The sequence below is a fragment of the Amblyomma maculatum genome, chromosome 6, assembly GCF_055883805.1.
Source record: "Amblyomma maculatum isolate TAMU_Amacu chromosome 6, ASM5588380v1, whole genome shotgun sequence".
Classification (NCBI taxonomy): Eukaryota; Metazoa; Arthropoda; class Arachnida; order Ixodida; family Ixodidae; genus Amblyomma; species Amblyomma maculatum.
In genome coordinates this window covers 24,894,203-24,912,002 of record NC_139349.1, presented here as the reverse complement: position 1 = coordinate 24,912,002, position 17,800 = coordinate 24,894,203, and the positions used below count along the sequence as shown (strand labels likewise).

Here is a 17,800-nt window from a genome sequence, read left to right as displayed (position 1 = left end):
GCCCTACAATGAAGACAATGTCTGCTGCACAGCACTAGATGAAAACAACTCATGAGATACTATAGGCGCAAGAATAACGCGAAACTCGCAAGCGCACAACAGAAAACGCTCTAAAACAAGGTTCTGGAAACATGATGTATCAAGACATGAGCTGAACTAGCTGCCATTTCCTTGCAAATTAAATATCACTTCGTATACTCAGAATGTATGCACAATTATCCGCAACAAACTCCCCAGGAAGAGCCTACCTTTATCTTCAAACCCGCGCGCCGTACTTATTTCATATAAGATTATGCACAGGAAGACAAGGCCTCAGGTTGTGGATGCCGATAGGGATAAGCCGTGCGGTGGATGAGTTTAGGGTATTGAAACTCGGACTGGCATAACGGCGAATAATATTCGAAGCGTTAAAGCCACAGATTCAATCGTAATGAATAGAAAAGTGTTATTAGCTGTACCATAATTTAGTCGTCCAAAGCTCTTCAGCAATACAGTATTATTAAATGTCTCCTTTGATAAACTAAACCTATAAATCATTGTGATCTCTTTTGGCTAATGCGGTTTAACTAAAGCAACTGTAGTTATGAAAGCGCAGTAAAACGCAACGAAAGTTCTTTGAACAGGTGAGTCGTGAGCGTATTGTGATAGTCTGGCTGTTGCGTACCGAAATAAAAAGTTCTTGGGAACGGGCTCAGGAAAGTCTAAATCGCAATAATATTTCATTTTTACCGGAAAAGAGGCAGTAGGCTTCGTATCCATTGTGAGCGGAAGAACCATGCTATGGCCGGGAGCCATCGTGACGGTTGCGCAGTCTGTAAAAATGGTACACTCACGGTAAAACTCGACGGCCTTTTCAGCGTAAGCTCGTATCTGTCACAAGAGAGCGCCAATGTTACCCTCCTCACTAGCAACAATCAGTGCACAGCTTCAAAATATTACAGCTAGAAATACAGAACGAGGAAGAAAAACAAGCCAAAAAGCAATGCTGTTGAATGCAGTATTCATTTTTATTCTATAAAGTAAAATATAATATCTTCACAAGACTTCTAGGTTGATATAACTGCAGGGAACAAAATATTATGCCCTCCAATGAAATATTTCCGCCGCTCCACAATTTATGCAACATTGTTTCTACCGATTCTGAAATTACTTTGTAGTGCTCTGGGAACGTATTAAGAAATATTATTTTTCACAGATGGAAAATGGCTGCTTAGAAATATCTCAAGGTTAGTTGTCGCATTTTTCCACTGCGTTGCCTTTGCTGCACTGTTGGCGCAGAACGTGAAATCTCTTGAAAGAAAGTTTACTTTCGATGTCGGTGCACACAATTTCTGCATGTTCAAGGCACAATAGCAATCTGCGGTCTTGCATTAACTGAACTCTTTATTTAGAACGTCTTTTTTTTTTTTTTTTCAAATATGGCACCTCCTTGCAGGCGTATCGCAAGTAAAAGCGTCAGAAGACGTCCCACGTCACTGAGAAAGTAAAACAAGCCATAATATTTGCCGAACATGTGTCCCCTCTGCTGAATAAAACAGATAATTGTAACTTGTTTAAGTGTATTTTAGGCAATAATAATAGAAAAGTTGGAAGGTGTCTATGCCAATTTACTTAGTATGACATTAAAGGTAATTTTTATGCTTCGACTCATCACCATGGAAGCATTATCAGCATCGAAGCATGCGGGCTGAAAAAAAGGAAAAAAAAAATATTGCCCACGATTCAAAACCTTAAATTTGTGACATATAGGACATAGGATGGTGAGGATACGATGATGCTTGATTATGACTGAGAGCTATAAAATATTTTTTTTTTCGAGAGCACCCACCGCTTCATCTTTAGCCCCCGGTAACCGATAATACACTTACAATCCTGTTTAGCATGTTTCTGACAGTCCAAACCAAACCATTCGCGAGACGCAAAAGAACCATTATTTTTAAGAAGGAAGGAAGGCAATGACAGCATACATCCTGTAAATCAAACGCTATCTATTTCGGTTCCTATCAGTGAATAATGCACCTTGTCAGGTCAGGCAGACTCCTTCTACTGCGATTGAGCCATTCTGCGTGTGCAGCGGCTCTTAGCGCCGTTGCTAATGTGTAAGCTGCGACAATACGATACTGTCCTTGGGACGGAAACATCTTATTGAGTGTAAAGCTGGCACATCATTCAGGCAAAGAGCGCCAGATATAGGGCGACAGTGATTACATACGCATTTCAATGGCCGCGCCGATGTCATTTGGAGCACGAAGAGGCCAAGTCCGCGGCGCTCTACCGACCGGGGAGCTTTGCCATTAGATTGGAGCCGGTGTTTGTGCCGTTTGTCTCGAGTTGGCTTGTGAAGATCGGAGCATCGCAACGTGTAAATTTAGAGAACCTTTCAGGTAATTCTGTAGAGTGAGATTATGAGTATTACCATTATGGATTGTTAGATAAACATCTCCGTCTCATTTTACGGCAATACTTTGTTGGCAGGTGTATCAGCTTTTCACCATTTTCAATAATGCAAATACGAAAATAAAAGGCTCTCATCCCGCTGGTCTGGCGCTTACTTAACTGCCCTGAAATTGCCTAAGATATTGACAATGCGGTGATGACATAGTGGTGTGGAGCACTCAAAAACATCTGCTCAGCATTGAGGTTGCTTTACAGTTAGCTTTGGATAATATCCAAGATGCTCGCAGTAATTTACCAGGATACACATGACATTGGTGTTCTCAGGCATAGTGTTCTAATAAATTCTGCCCCTTCATGCTATTCTTTACACTTGCTCCGGCTTGCCGCGCGCCGTTACTGCTTTCGAGGCATCCTACCGGGCGTATATTGTGTTGCCCATAAAAAGAGACGTTATTTCAGTTCACCAAAATTATTTTGGATCAGAAATAACTAATTTAATTACATATGTTGTGGAATGGTTTCCTTAGATTTATTAATTGCTTTTCTAAATTACCAGACCAGCACCTTAATTCATTACGTCACGAATTGCAGCAAACTTTCTGAATACAGTTATTTTATTACAGTGTATAAATTACTGCCACTCCTACCTCCTAGATCCTTTCGTGTTGAGTTGGCTGCAGTTTCAGTTCAAGCTATACTATACTCTGTGGGCACTACAACTATTCCTGCTGCGACCCTAATTCTAATCTGCACCGACGCCCTTCAAACATTACCGTTGCAAGAACGTTTCAGATTCTGTCAGCCATATTTCCATAAATCCATGTCATGAGACGTATCCTATGCCACAGCCAATCCCATATGACTTAAAGGAGTTCTCAAAACCATGCAGATTTGGCGAGCCGCCTGATGCCTCCGAGCTTTTGGGTACCAATCTTTAATACTATCCTTCATTTATCAACAAAGGAACCCATCCCTCCTCGCTCCCCTCCCCCATCAACTGTGTTGAGTTGGAGGCTAGGAGTACTGAACATCACATTAAAATTAAAATGCCAAGAGTTTGATAAGTTCCTTTAAAGATGCAATTGTTTCAATAAGAAAGGTGAGAACAAGGTATCATCACCATTAGCCGGACTACACGCACTGCTGAGCGAAGGCCCCTCCCATTTCATCCGGTGCTGTGATAACTGCATGCAAATGACCCCTGCGAACTTCCTAATTTTCGCCCACATTTCTTCCTCCCCCTGCTACGCTTTCCTTCCCTTGGAATCCAGCTTGTTACCCTAAGCGACCATCGGTTATCGTCTATTCGCACTCAATGCCATGTCCAAGATCATTTCTCCTTGATCTCTACTGGAATGTCAGTAACTTGAGTTATCTTACTCACCCGCTCACAATCACACACCTGCGCTCGCGCAAGCCAACAAAGCACTACATCAAAATTCTGCCATGATTTATACCTTTCACAGCTCATATGAGTGAAATTGCCGCTGCTTTGGGCCTAATATATTCATCTGAACTGAGTACAGGAAGAGCCCCTTGTTAAAAAAAAGTGTTCTCATGTCACTGTATTCGAGTTCACAGGAAAGAACAACATAGATGCCGGTAATGAATGCCCTTAATTATACATGAAAATAAATTTCCCTCCAATGTGACCCTTTACATAAGGGACAAGTTGCCATGGACGTTGCTTTAAAACACCTAGTGGTGACTACTCAGAAGCGGTGCCTCCACAATTGACCGGCCGCCATGACTGTTTACTCCATCTTCGTTAATTACAAAAGAAATCGAGGCGCCATAGTTGCGATTAAAAGCTATCTTGTCGCCGTTTAGCTAGCCAAGCACTGTAAGAAAAAGGATAGTCTGAGGATTATGAAGAAGTAGAAGTTTTCATGAATCAGAAAAACGCTCACGAACAGTTAGGAGCGGGACTTGCGCAAAAAGCGCTTCTCCTTCCTGCAAGGTCGAAATTGTGTAAAACATTTGTGTGTCTTTAGAATGAAGCAGCGCATAAGCCCGAACAATTAATGACCTGTAAATCTCATCAGTACTGGCTCTTCACTAATTCAGTTGTAGATTACCAAGGGGTGTGTAAGAACCGTATAGCAATCTGAACGACATAAGCAGTAAAGGTAAGAAAATAAGCAGTGTAGTCATAAGCATTATATACGAAGGAAAAGGAGTCAACATAAGGCCTCGTAAACGCAGGATAATGCTAGGAAAATGTTTACGACGTCTTTGTATAAAACCTGGCACTTCGAGTAAATTTCTCGGTTGTAAAGTGTTATCTCTCCCAGCTCTAAAACAAGGCGAAGTATTTGGCGGTCTTATGTGCGTAAAAAGGGCTTGATTAACACTTAGCGCTAAACACATGCATAAATAAGAGCAATAAAAAAGATGCTTCCTTACTTGCTTTTTTTTTTTTTTTTTTTTTTGCAGTAGTAAGCGAAGTCCAGTTTCGCTACAACGAACCATCAACAAGCCGGTGTTGTCGCTTTGTAAATGGCTTTCTTTCTTTGGATTCTCTCTGGTGAGCTCATTTTCGCAACAATTTCTGTAGAAAGTACATTAACTGAGGATACCTGCTTTGGCTGCCATTGATTTCATTAATTCGGATATCCTTGACGTTCACCGCCTGCAGTAAAATATTTTCTGCCGCGGTGACCGGAACCTGCAAAGATGTAGCCTATTGTGTTACGCGCTTCGTCTGGAGAAAGAAAACCAAACTTAAATAACAATTATATAGACTGGGGCGCCTTGTACTTTAGAGAGAGCGAGCTATAGCGGTGAAACCTATGATGGAATTCGGTTTGCTTATTCACGTGGAAGCTATTACCGAAACTTTGCAACGACTGTGTGCGAAATGTACGGAAGTACATGTGGCCGTCTCAAAAATCCCCCACTTCTTTATAAAAAAATAAGGGAAATATTCGATTAAAACAAAAGATAGAAGCGAAGTACTGCATTAGGATTTCGCACCTTGAAATGCCTTAAGGAAAAAATAGATTTGTTCGCACGATGTTTGGGAAATATGATTATAACTAAGTTCTTTCACAGTGCCAAAAGGCAAGGTCACGACAATCTTTAGTGCTATTTGAGAAGTTTCCAACTCCAATAAATTAGAGAGCGAGAGAGACAGAGAGAGAGAGAGAGAGAGAGAGGCAGAGCAATGAACAAGTTTATATATCAGAAACTTCATGGAGCCCTGCCACAGCTATACACGTTTGACATGCTAATTTTCAGTTTCAGAACAAGGAAAAACGATCGCAATGGAGAGCTGTATGTGTGTAACGATTGAGACAAAAAACTGGTTTTCATGTGAATTCAAATAAACTCCACAAGCGCCAGTGATCGCAGCTGCTCACCGAGATCAGTGCTGCATTGGAAGCTAAGGGATGCCTCTACTGTCTGCAGGGGTCCTGAAGCAGCATCTAAAGAGCGTAGTATGGGGCAGATTAGTAAACTGGATTCACATGAAATGCCAAATTATTTACTCAATAATGAGCTCTTAGTGCCTAACTGGTCGCACCTAAATTGCATGAATAAATCTCTGCTTTGAATGCATTTTTGGAATGATCTTGGTTTTAGTAAAAGCGTTGCGTAATTTCTCTGAACGAACAGAAATGTCTGTTCTTCTGATCTTTCATTACATAAATTGTCAAATTCCAAACTACATACTTGCCTGGATTCAAGAATTTCGGTCAGAAAGACTCTTTTTGTATTTATCATGGTGGTCTTTCATATAGCACATATACTCAGTTAAAAGCATTCATTCACCTATGTGAGACGATATTGCCTTTTTCTTTTTCCTCGTACACAGATACCCATTGTTTATATCATACCTTGCATAATTACCTAACCAATTTAGAATCCTGCCTATTAGATATCCTTTCCTTGAGACTAAATGTAAGTCAATGTTTTATTCAATAATCTTTCCTGTCAAGCAACCTGTTTTTCTCTCTTTTTCACTCCTATCTCAGAGGTCATTTAATTCACGTTACTATTCGTATGTGTCGGGACGTTTTCTATGACTCTTCAATTAGTTGGAGACCTCATACTGGGCACATCAAGCCTACAGGGGAGAACGCCTCGAGTCTACTACGTCGTGTAAGCCACAGGGAAAACGGGATGAGATCTGCTCTTGTTATGTTTTACCAAATTTATGTGCTCCCTATTCTTAACTCGGCGGCGTCTTATTTACGGCGCTGGTTACAAGCTTCGACCATTTACCCTGATCGAACGGCAAAACTTGTGGCTTTGTTTTCGTCTACCTACTTTTCTGTTAATAAACGTTCTGTACTCTGAGGCCAGAGTGCTTTTTTAGGATTACTGCTTTGCGCAGTTTACGGTTCAGACTACTCTAAGATTATATGATTATTTGCTATCGTGTTCACAAATGGTTTTCATTACTTCACTGAATTTATTTATTTTTTGTATTTATTGGTCTCGCCCTCAAAGGTTACAGATCGTATATGTACAGTCGCTTTTCCTCCACTGTTAGTGTATAGTATGTGTGCTGTCCTTCACAAGCTAATTCTCGTCTATCTCAGCCTGTTAGGACATTTATCTCCACCACGCCAATTATTTGCCAGCGTCTACACTGGTTTCCATCTTGAATGATAACTTGGAACATATCCAGTTATATATAGTGGTTGCCATTGATGCTGCATAGCGTGATGAAAAAGCATGGGTTAGGATTTTTTCTACTCAACTTGATAGGGCTTTTTCACTGTGTCTACCTGAATATACCTCCATTTTTACTTCAAGATGTTTAGCTTTTGTATTGGGCATCCGGAGAGTTTATTTTGAGCCCTGGAACGTTATTGTTGCGACGGACGCTCTTTTATTTTGCAGTGCTTGCCTTGACGTCTTCCATTTTTTTTTTTGCGTCGGCGGCTTATGATCTCGCGCCGCCTCATATCCGTTAAATTAGACTTGTGTGAGTTTCAGGCCATTATGACATTTGAGTGAGCGAATACGCGGACTTTCTTGCGCCAGCTTTCTTGAATGGCCGCACCTTTTCAATACTTCCCTGGTTATTTTTATGGCGCGATACGAACAATTTCTTTGTATGAAGTCCTCAATTCATCCTTCTATATCTTTTGACGATGCCCAGTAGCTGAAGTATATATGTCATCATGGTCAGTGCCTTTCCCGCGAATGCGAGATGTGTCTGACAAATTTCAGGTATAGGATTTCTCCCCTTAACTTTTATCATCACAGATCTTGTCGTTCTCCCTCAGCCATGTATTCATACCGCAGTGGACCCGAGACGTTGGATAACTTTTTTTTCTGTCCTCTCACCGTTGCACCTCACTCGAAAAACTCTTCCTTAAAATTCCCTGCAAATATTTTTTTTTATCTTTGACTGTTAAAAATTTACTCTAGTTTGGCGTTACTCAGCTGGGCCCGCTTGCACGAAACAATCTGAAGACTGTCTTAGTTAAGTCAAGACTTAACTGAGTCTAAAGGATAGGCCGCTAGCAGGGCTGCTTAAGACTAGAGTCGAGACTGGGCTTCAGTCCTGACTTGAATAAGTCGCTAGCACGATTACGACTCTAGTGCCGTCTTAGTTAAGAGACAAGGATGCCAGGTACCTAAATAGAGAAATTAGGGAAATACAGGGATGCGCTGGCCCTGTCCCCGCTGTAAGATGTAAACCATGGAGGAAGGAAAAACTTCCTCCATGATGTAAACATTTCGTCAGTCTTGCGCTGCGTAAAATTCGTGTCATTGCTTATTGCGCCTTAATATTTCGTTGCGAGGTAAATTTCCCCAAGTGGTTGCTCAGGGCGTTCAGCGAAGCCACTATGGTGAACACGAGTCGAACCGAGGCGTTCGGCCGAGCCGTCTTAAAGCAGTCTGGTCAGACTGAAGACAGTGTTTACGTCTGGACGTAGCTAGGACTTCATCGTGCAAGCCGGCCCTGGTCCTCAGCAGCGAGACGGTTCACTCTACGGCACTGAAATTTGATAACGCCTCTGGTAGGATTCCCTTATAGGTACACTGATTCCACTGTCTCTCCCATTCAGTTTCTAAATATTAGAAAGTGATCGTTTTGTTTATATTCTTCTTGAAAAGTACGACCTTTTTATATCGTCGTTCTTTATTTAGATATTACCCAGCAGCATCCAAGGGCGTTACAGCCGGGAGTCATAGCATAAAAAAAAAAAAAAAAAATGTCATCTTCATTTACACAGCGCACTGGCATTTCAGTTAAACGATTCCAATATCGAATAGATGTAACAAAATATTTGCGCAAGTACCAGTCCGGGCAGGATATTTTAGAATTTTAAACGCGTGGTCTATGCGCCTAAAGAAATAGTGTGGCTCTTTAGGATAAGCGTCTATGTTAAAAGAGGCTTCATTGTAGTAAATGATAAATAACAGTTTAAACCTTAATTTTCTTCGGCGGGAGGCAAACAGTTCCCTACTGAGTTCATCCTTCATGACACGCTGTCCTTCCTAATCGTCCCAAGACAAATCTGGCTGCGCAATATTGGATTTTTTTCATTGTGCTCAATGAGCGTCTTGTTCGAATGATCCCAAACCAGGCATCCATATTCCGAAATAGGTCTTACGCAACTCATATAGGCCGTATTTGTAGGATTGATGTTAGAACTTATCAAATTCGTTTGAATAAAATTTAGTGCCCTACTAGCCCTGTCTTCCAAGTCGTCAACATGTGCATTTCATGAACAATTCGATGACAGCGTTACTCCTAAATACTTATATGCACCTTCCTTAAGTATTAAATCGTTAGTAATCCTATACCGGGAATCAATAGGCTTTTTCTTTATGGTAAAACAGACATGAACGCACTTTGTGACATTTAAATTCATCTTCCAAGTTGAACACCAGGACTGAATTCGTGGTAAACCTCTTTGGAAACAAATTATCATGATCAGTAAGAATGGTTCGATACACAACGCGGTTCACGGCAAATAACTGCACAGAGGATGCAATGCCTTCAGAGATATTTTACATATATAAACGAAGAACACCGAGCCTTGAGGAACGGATGACGTATTATTGACATACTCTGAGCTTTTCCCATTTAATAAGCGCACTGTCGCTGCTGAGACCAGTAATTTGCTATCCATTTTAGTACAAAGTAGTGAACGTTTAATACTTGGATCTCGTTAACAAGGAGTGAGTGTGAAGTTTTATCAAAGGTTTTCGAATATAAAAAACAAATGCTGTCAATTTGTCCTTCTTCATCGACACCTGACGCCAAGGCGTGATAAAATTTGACCTATTGGGTGATGCAAGAAAGCCGCTTGCGGAACCCGTGCTGTTCTCTAATTAACAATTTGCTCTCAGTTATATGCCTTATATGCCTCTTTATGGCTGTATAGAAAATATATTTGAGGATTGTACATGCTATTGATGTTATTGATGTGAGCCTATATTTACTGGCATCGTTATTGGTACCAGCATTGTGAACAGGAACGACATATGCAATTTTACAATCATCCGGTAAAGTAATGCCACCTAGCGTTGCCAGGTGGCGCATGACTGAGTGAAGGACGACGAAGTGTCGCTTGCGGGTTTTGCGTCTGTGCTGCTCACCGCTGTTGTATCGGAGCTAACCCCTTGCTATTCTTGATATCCTCAATCACCTTGAACGTGACATTCTGGTGGAGGTGCGGGGTAAGATCACCTATGCAAGAGTCTCCATCTGAAAGGCGTCGCGCCGGCCCTGTGCCATTGGACAGCCCCGTGCATCACTCCAGTCGACGGCTCCAGGGACTGTCTCCGGAGTTTCAGCCATCACCCGCCGCCATGACATCTGGTGTTTCTGCTCAACAGGTAACGGGCGTCGCACCGGCCTGTAACTACACCTTGCAGGCCGCTCGGGTACCGAAGTCTTTCCATGGTGACCTCTTTGAGGATGTGGAGGACTGGTTCCTTCAGTTCGAACGTGTCGCTGCTTTTAACCAGTGGGACGATACTGCCAAACTAAGGAACGTGTACTTCAGCCTTGAGGATGGCGCCCGGATCTGGTTCGAGAACCGAGAGCAAATGTTAACATCGTGGTGGCAATTCCGTCGTCAACTGCTCGAGGCTTACACTAGCGCGGATCGTCGCGAACATGCAGAACGTGCCATTCACTCTCGCATCCAGATGCCGAATGAGAGTGTCCAAGCGTACGTCGAGGACATGACGCGCCTCTTCAGGCGAGCCGATCCCGCCATGTCCGAGGACAAAAAGGTCAGGTACTTCATGCAGGGTTTGAAAGAGCAACTGTTCGCAGGTCTTGTGCGCAACCCACCGTCGACTGTAAACGGATTCCTTGCGGAGGCCGCCACAATGGAAAGGGTGCTACAACAACGTGCCGCGGCTTATAACCGACCTCTCCATACTGGCACAACTGCAGAGTCATTTGCATCTTCCGAGCGGCATCCTGATGCTTTGCGTGAACTATTTCGCAGTGTCGTACGCGAAGAACTGAGAAAGTTCTGGACCCCCCTGCAGCAATCGCCAGCTTCCGTTTCTGCTATAGTGCAGGAGGAGGTACGACAGGCGCTCAAGAGCCCTCTTTCGCCTATAGTTACGAGCCCGCCATTGCTGTCGGGGACCGAAAATCGTCCCACATATGCGGAAGTTCTGCAGAGTCAGGCTCCCCCTACACCCCCACCCATTCCCGCGCCGCCTATAGTTCCGCTGCCCTCGGTGCAACCAGTGCAGTACTTCGACGAACGTCCCCTGCCCCGTCGCAAAGCCGACATTTGGCGCACACCTGAACGCCGTCCACTCTGCTTCCACTGCGGTGAACCAGGCCATCTCTACCGGGATTGTCCTTATCGACGCCTCGGTCTTCACGGCTTCCGCATCGACTCGCCTCCTCCCCGGTTTGGTCAACGACCCCGAATTATTGAAGAGTACCTGGCGGAACAGCGTTCATCTCGTTCGCAGCGTCAGTCCCGCTCCTCTTCACCAAGGCGCTCATCGACGTCCACCCAAGGTTCCTCGCGAGAGGGGCAACGCCGCTCGTCTAGCCCTGCTCGGGAAAACTGAAAACAGCGACCTTCGCGGGCGAGGCCGCTGGTAGTCGCTGCGTTGAAGGCCTCCCGTCGTCGCCGCTTCGATCCGACCGCGAGCTGCTGGTACTGTCCCCTAGGGAAGCCAAAAGCGTTTCTCTGGACATTCTTGTTATTTTAGACGGTCGTACTACAGTCAATGCATTAGTGGACACCGGTGCGGATTATTCGATCTTGAGTGGTCGCATGGCGACTGTTCTGAGGAAGGTGCTTACTGCTTGGCCAGGTGTGTACCTTCGAACCGCCGGCGGTCATATAGTTACCCCAAAGGGGATGTGCACGGCTCGTATTCAGATTAACAGATATGTGTTCGTCGTTAGTTGCGTCGTTTTGAGTCACTGTTCCCGTGACGTTATCCTCGGCATTGACCTTCTGCGAGAGTACGGAGCAGTTATCGACCTGCGAAATAGAAGCGTCACATTTTCGATGGGACAATCTGCCGAACGAGATAGCTCATCGACCACAGACACCCAGCGCTTCTGGTGTCTGTTTCTATTCTTTCGTCTGTGTGTTTTGCGCTGTTTTATTTTTAAACCACATATTTGAGTTGAGTTACACGACCCATCGCAAGACCACAGCGTACCATCCGCAGAGCAATGGTCTTACCGAAAGGTTAAATAAGACGATTGCGGACATGTTGTGAATGTACGTCGATGTGCAGCACAAGACCTGGGACGAGGTGCTGCCGTACGTCACATTTGCGTATAATACAGCCCAACAAGAAACAACGCGCTTCACACCATTTCGACTTGTGTACGGGCGTGAAGTTCAGAGCATGCTCGATTCTATGCTCCCGTGCCCAGGTGATGACCCGCTTCCCCCAGATGCCCAGCAGTATGCCATCCGCGCTGAGGAAGCCCGCCAGCTTGCCAGTGCGCACATCGGGCGGCAGCAGACCTCTGACGCGCACCGCTACAACCTCCGGCACCGCCAGGTTCACTACAAACCTGGGGACCAAGTCTGGGTGTGGACACCAGTTCGCCGTCCAGCTTGTCAGGGAAACTCCTTTCCTGCTAATTAGGGCCGTACAAAGTGTTGCGTCGTGTGAGTGACCTCAGTTTTGAAGTTATTCCAGACGGCGCCGCACTTTCAAAACTTCGAAAGCCCGGCTCGGACATTGTGCACATTGTGCGGCTGAAGCCGTACTACCAACGATAACGCACTGCCACCTCCTGTGACCACTCTCTTACTTTGCACACCGTTCTCATCGGCCGTCACCACTTTTTTTTTTCCATTTTTTTTTTCGGAAGGGGAGGGGGGGTAATGCCACCTAGCGTTGCCAGGTGGCGCATGACTGAGTGAAGGACGACGAAGTGTCGCTTGCGGGTTTTGCGTCTGGGCTGCACACCGCTGTTGTATCGGCTATTCTTGATATCCTCAATCACCTTGTACGTGACAGTATCATCTGCTTAAGATTTGCTATAAATCAAATATACATAACGGAAAATGAGTATCTTCTCAAAATACCTGGTGAAATACCGTCGTGCCCAAAACCTTTACTTTTATCGACGTTTTCCAGCAGTCGCTGAATACCGCCTACACTAATTTCTATTGGCTGCAACGAAGGTGCATTGCTAGCAGGTGGTACAGATTTCAATTCGTATTTAAGTAAACAGACAGATTTGAAGTAGTTATCGAGACACGCTGCTTTACTTTCATTATCATTGAGGACGAGGACCTGACCATTGTGAACTAATTCCGATTCCTAACGATTCATATCCATACCTTATAAGAAAAACTAATTACTTGGCTTTTTGGTGCATTACTTATAAAAGGAAGATTCACAGCGCTAAGAAACAGGCACCCAGGACAGTTACTGCCTCAAACTCCTGTTTAGAAACAACACCAAATTGAAACTTCTTCGAAAAACCAATGCTCCCACATCGTCGGCGGCAACATATTGATGCCCCAGGTTAGACCTTCCCTACCTAAACAATATTCAAAAGACGACTTTCTTCACTAAATAGTGATACTGAGGTGTCACTGATGCATTCCGATTGTAGCCATTTTATATAAGAGGCTTCGAGCAACTCACGGGCAAGAATGTCCCTACTCCTGCTTAAAAGTATAATTTATGTGAGCTTTGGTTCACACTTTAGCTTGAAATCACACGATTGGCAGTGGGCGGGTAGTTGTAAATTACGACTGTGGGGCCATTTTTTAAACATACACCGGCTACACCAGTGTAGAAAATCTCGTATACCTCGAATGGTTTTTAGGTACACTAGTGTAGCCGGTGTAGGGTAAAAAAATGGCCCCTGTTTTTCAGAGAACGCTTATGCTCTACAGCCCGATAATTCACACATAAGCCAATTTGGCCGATGTATGCCCTGCCACATGTTAAGGGGATTTGATACATAACCCCAGTGGCACAATGGACGTATGGTTTACCGTGCTTTTTAGTGCAGCTTTATTTTCTATTGTCATCGCCCGTCCCTCGTACGCACATGCCAGCCAATTTTTGGGGCGGAGAAGACCATCCTGACACCGTGCTTCCTAGCGACCTTCATAATTATGAGCCACTTTATGCCCCTCACTCAGAAATGGCATATTCATACATTACGTCGAATCCGAAGGCTTAAGTGTTTATCGACGAGGCCGTGATTGTCGCCAATTGTAAAGGCAAGACCTCATGGCCGGTTTATTACGAAGCTTGTCATATACAGAAACTTGGTGAAACGCTTGTTAGCTGGTCGATGGTGGCTCACATCCCACAAATATTTTAATTCATCAGTTAATGACGTTATAGGTTGCTTTACAATCAATGATAATTCGCGATTTATGACTGATTCATTGTGCATCTAATCCATTTTTTCGATTGTACTGTTGGCTTATCTGCCGGAATATATCGCCTGTTACAAGTCAGGGCTAGTGTATGTCGCCTTTCTCATCTGTAAATGTTCTTGCTTCGTTGCTGTCAAGATCAACTAACCTGCTTCACTTAACCCTCTTGTGGTACGTATTGTTCGACACACGTACGTGTTTTACAGCTCGCTTAGGCGAATTTGTTCGACTATACACCTGCAGGAAGAGGTCATAAGTGCCTTGATTATATGCGGTAATGAAACCTAGTACCCCACAAGGAAATCCGCCATGACACTTGAATTTGTGGAAATATCTTTCTGGCCCTTTGGATAAAGATCATCTGGCCGAACACAACCTGCGATACTTTTCTGTGTACGTTCAATTAAAGCAGGTGGCGAACTTGTCACAAGACATCAAATAAAAAAAAAGAAACCGCAGGGTAACTTCATTCTTTCTGCTTTTCTGTTAAAAAGAAAGATTGAAAAAACAAACACTTGAACCAAGCACAAAATGTGATACCTACTTTCTATAGAGCCTCTCCTTTGCAACGCGCCATTGAGCCTTTCGGAATCTCCGGGAAACGGGTTCTCTGAAAAGGGGCACAAAAGAGGTCCATTGTCTACAGAACTCTTCCATAAAGTAGTAATCTCACTTTTGGTCCTTGGTTTCTTCTGTGTACAAGCAGTTATTCGACGCTGGGTCGGTGGAAATAGCCTTGCTCAGGTTCCAGACATATCTGCCTTCTTTTCTTCCCTTCTAAAAGAAGCGTTTTTAGTTTTTTGGTTGGTCTGAGAACCCAGGCAGGAGATCGCTCTTCGAGCGATGAGTAGGGTCTTGTCATCTCAAGAATAAACAAAACACAACGCTGGCATCGCACTCAATGCGAATACCAGGTTTTAGAATGACCTGCGTGGAATTCTACAAGGGTGATGCAAAGCAGTATAGCGCACTTTACTTTAGAAAAGTGAGGAAATAAAAAAAAACGCCAACTGGGATTTCGCTTCAGCATCAAATTATTTATCGCTTGCTCTTAAAATCTATTCGCTCGGAAAGAACCAAGCCGAGCACTTGTGGGTGGTTCACAGATTGCCCCCATTACACTAGCGCCGACTCTACCTTATGACCACTAGGAGACGTGTGTGCGATGGCAGTAAACATCCGATACGCCCGTTTCATGCCTTACATGCAGTTACCTTCACCGCAGTGTTTTTAATTGCAATGCTCTCTCACAGCAATAAAATGAACTTGTTAGAACAGGGTAGCATCCGAAAACCTTCGCTGTTCGTGTTTAGTTCTTTTTTTTACAATGCTTGCCACAGGATGACATTGGTTTGGAGGAACCTGAGCACCGAATCTGTAACTTTCAAGGTAAAAGGCCAATTTTTCACTCTTTGCCAAGCGACTGAATTAGGACGGCACAGAGTTCCTACAACTGCCATCCTCCCGCAGCGCTGCATCGAATCTGGCAAATTATGACAGAAGAGAGCCGAGATGTATATGCCAAGCCGTGTTTTATGTGACGGCGGTCTGACACACGTGATCCCAATTTCACGTGCCTCTTTGTCTAGGCGAATGCCTACCTTCGCATTTTTGTTCTGAAGAGCGGCTGCTGTCCGCACTATTTCATAGCCGTGGTATGGGGGCGGACGCTGATTTTGTCGATCGATGTAGGCATGCTTATTACGCTCTCGGAATAGCTCACCAGCAAACGATTTTAATGACAAGCCTTCTTCAATCTCCTCGCCTATAGCCGGCCAGCATTGCGTTTACCTCTCCTCTCTTAATTTGTTGTAACTAAAATGCTACGTTAGATGTCGGTACAGTTTAGTACAAATACGTTACTGCGAGCGCACCATGTGCTTGTCACTGCCTCAAAAATCAAACGGTGTGAAGAGGTCTCAAGAATTTACGTTTGCTTGATATATGAACAAAAAGAAAAGCTATTCTATTGAAAGTTGTTAAACGCAAACTTGGACGATGGCGTGCAATGTTTCTCATAAACGACAATCAACTTTGAGCGCGCTTATTCTTTTGGGGTAGAATTATAGAGCCAGAGTTTAGGCATGCCAGTTATAGAGGACTCCTATATTAAGTATGATCTATAAAAGTTGAAGTCAATATTTAGTTCCTATCTTTGCTGCTATAACTCCGTGCAGAGTGATTTCTGCTAGCACGGTGATCTCGGGCAAAAATAAATGGTAATGCTTCAGATAGGCTTTACATATTCAGAGTAAGTTCGACCCTTTACATTTTATAATGTTGTCTTCTATAGTACTTTACATTCATGAATCGCCTTTATTAATATTAAAGAGGGCGAGTTTTTTTTGTGGTAGCGTACAACCATTTCCTAATACGATGTCTCACTGGGTTGCTGAATAGCACCGCATGAGAAATCCGCACCTTGGACCGCGGTGGATGTAACACTCTGGCCATTAATGTATTTCAAGTGCTGCTGATGCAGTGTTATTTCATTTTAACAAACAATGCAAATAACAAGCCACAGCTTACAGTTTAACATTCAAAGCTAACGTTTAAAGTTTAAATCTAACAGTTTAGAATTTGCAACTAAGAAAGTTGACAGAAGCACGCCATGGTAATATAAGTTGGTAAACAAACGGAGAATCAGCCTCGTAATCGAGCACTCGCACTCGCACACGCAATCAATCAATCAATCAATCAATCAATCAATCAATCAATCAATCAATCAATCAATCAATCAATCAATCAATCAATCAATCAATCAATCAATCAATCAATCAATCAATCAATCAATCAATCAATCAATCAATCAATCAATCAATCAATCACTCAATCAATCAATCAATCAATCAATCAATCAATCAATCAATCAATCGATCAATCAATCAATCAATCAATCAATGAATCGATCAATCAATCAATCAATCAATCAATGAATCAATCAATCAATCATTCCAGGCGCGGTACATCTTTGGCTTTCAAGGCTGTTCAAGGTGACATCGCCCAACCAGGGCTATTTCTGCATTTAAGTTAGTTGAGTGGACGCTCCGGAATTGTGGGCACCTACACCTAAACAGGTCAAGATCATGTTTTCATATATTTTTTTAGTATACTGTCCATTGCTTTACCAGGAAGGATTGGCGCAGTATTTGTCTTTGACCTTCAAGGTTGTTCAATGGGACATCGCACAACCCAGGGCAGCCTCTCCGGTATAATAATAATATAAATAATGATAATAATAATAATTGGTTCACAGGAAAAGAAAGGCGCCGCATCTGTCACTCTTGTTCTGTGGACACTTGAACCACGTCGTAAGGGAAAAGAGGAGGTAAAGCCGAAAGAGATTATTGTTATTATTATTATTATTATTATTATTATTATTATTATTATTATTATTATTATTATTTTCTCTTCATTCCCATTCCCCTCTGGACAGAATGCAGTGGTTATTTAACTCTTTTTGTCCTCACCTTGACATGTTGCAAAACTCGCTCTGTTTATTTATATTGGATGTTCGTAGCGGTGTATTCTAAATAGTACTTTGTCACATATAACTTCCACTTTCTAGCCTAAAATAT

General features: G+C 43.3%; 1 long non-coding RNA gene across 1 annotated transcript in view; it reads right to left on the bottom strand.

Annotated features, from left to right (window-relative positions):
• Window positions 1-730: 730 nt before the first annotated feature.
• LOC146185280 (uncharacterized) overlaps window positions 731-17,800 on the bottom strand; it is a 55,564-nt gene continuing 38,494 nt past the window's right edge. Inside the window, exons 2-3 of the long non-coding RNA XR_014707779.1 lie at window positions 14,767-14,832; window positions 731-812 (exon numbers count right to left, since the gene is read on the bottom strand). This is a non-coding gene — a long non-coding RNA (uncharacterized LOC146185280). The remainder of the gene's footprint in view (window positions 813-14,766; window positions 14,833-17,800) is intronic.